Raw genomic sequence first — 2,269 nt, 5'->3', positions numbered from 1 at the left:
CAGCATACACTCCTACACCCCCCTCCCCAGCATACAATGGTGGGACAGGCATAGCATAACCACTCTAGATATTCCTGTGCAAAGGTGGGCCTCTCTGGTTCCACCTTTGGGATCTTTGTTCTGCTCTCTAGTCATGCTGTTTGTTTCCATGAAATGCAGCCCATGTTTGCTTCCGTGTACTCTCTGGGATTGCTTATTGCCAGTAGAATTGGGGCGGGCAGCTCCAGAAGTCTTTTTATTTTGTACTATCGCTCATTCTTTTAGTCCAAGCTCCAAACAGGCACTGTTTTGCCAATATAATTCTCTTAAAAAACTGTGTGTGTTTTCCGTGAATCTTATTGAGGTTCACTCCTCAAAACAACTGGCATCTCTTTGAGATTAGTTCTTCTCTACCTTGGGCTTTGGCTAAATGACAACTTCAAGATTCTTGGAGGTCCTCCTGCTTAACTGAATACTCTGAGGTGCCACTTTGGATGTTTTAAGACCTTAACAAAGGATTTCACAGCCACCCCTTGGCTTCATCTTTAAATCATCTTTTCCTGGCATGGCCCTGGACTGCATCGTTGCCTGGAAGTTGTTAGTTAATTTAAGCATCATTTGATATTTGGAAAAGCTGGGAATTTTTTAAACCAGCAAGTTTTGGTCCCTTTTATTTAACAGTCCTTTTGGCTTATCTCTCTTTTCTCGCTTTTTAATATAAGCAGCAAGAAGAAGCTAGGAAACAACTTCAAGAATCTGCCTGAAATGTCCTTACCAGGTTACCCAGTTCATTTGGCACATTTCCTTTTTCCCTGTTACTGCAGGTGGCAGCGTTGCTAAACTTTCTGCTTTAACTCCCCCCTCCCCTGCTCCTTATACCCTGTAAGACTATGGGTTCTTCTCTGATTTTCTAGCACCTTTTTGGGGTGTCTAGTCTCTTAGTCATCCTTTTGGTGGTGCCTGTTGCCACCTATTATTCTGCCTTCTCTCTTCTAGCTTCAGTTCTGCTCACACTACTTTCCCATTCCAGGCCCCTGACATTCAGTGATTTATTCCACAAATTTCATTGAGCACCTTCGGAACACAAGGCATTACACTAAATGTTGGGGGAATTCCTGGGGACCAAGATAGTCTTTGCCTTCATATTCTAGTGGGGGAGGCATGTCAATCAAATAATCCCAGAAGCTGGGATAAAATTACAACGGAAGGGGGTGCATGAAGGGAAGTTAGAGGCCCCTCTGTAGTCATATAATCTGTCCTGGTGGTGTGTGCTTAGGGAAAGCTGCCCTGAAGATGTGACATTTAAGTAGGAACCCCTGAAATGTGAATGAGATTCCCTTGGGGAAGAGGATGAATTAGCATGTGGGAAGTTTATAAGGCAAGAAGGTTGGTGTATGTGAGGGAGAGCCAGGAGTCCTGGAGGCTGGAGCAGGAAGATCAGGGACAGCTCCCGAGAATGAGCTAGAAGGCTCAGTAGAGATGGGCCACCTCAGTGTTGGGTGTTCTTCCTGGCATGTGGGCATTAAGCCATTCAACAAACATTCAGCATCTACAAAGTGCCATCACTGTGTATTGGGAACACAACAGTGAATTGATCACACCAGTTTCCTGCCCTCAAAGAGTGTAGAAGCTAGTGGTAGAGACAGATAATAAACAAATAATGAACAAGAAAACCTCAGCTATCCAGTGAGTGCTGTGGAGGAGGTATGAGAGGGTGATGCGACAGGGAGCGGCTGAGGGACTTTAGACCTAGAACAGCTTCTCTGAGGCCCTGCATCAGGTATTTGACGTGTAAGCCACGATGTGAAGGCGAGAGAGGGCAAGCCTCTGTAGTATTTGAGAGAAGAACGTTCCAGCAGAGGCCAATGTAGAAGCCTGGAGGCTGGAGCAAGCTTGATGTGTTCAGGCACTGAAGAGGGAGGGGTCCGGGTGGCTGGAATTCAGGCAGCGAGAGCCCTGAAAAGAAGCCAGGCCAGGAAGGGCACAGAGGGGTCCAGGGCGGGTGTGAGGAAGGCAGTCCGGGTGGAAGGAGGCAGGGCGGCACAGGCTGGAAGGCAGGACACATGGGCAGGTTTGTTCTCCTCTGCATTCTTTTTCCCTGGGCTGTTTTTGGTCCAGAGGGAAACCATAACCCTGCCCGAGACAGGATTGGTCAGGTCGGGAGCCAGGGCAGGGGTCGTGGCATCCAGACTGAGTGGAAGCAGAGCGAGGAGGGCACTTGCCGAGAAGGGCGGGCGGACACTGAGCAGGCAGAACCCCATCGGCACCAACACGCGCAGTGACTGCCTCT

This window comes from Myotis brandtii, unplaced genomic scaffold (assembly GCF_000412655.1).
Source record: "Myotis brandtii unplaced genomic scaffold, ASM41265v1 scaffold240, whole genome shotgun sequence".
In the NCBI taxonomy this organism is placed as follows: Eukaryota; Metazoa; Chordata; class Mammalia; order Chiroptera; family Vespertilionidae; genus Myotis; species Myotis brandtii.
This window is presented reverse-complemented; position numbering follows the sequence as displayed.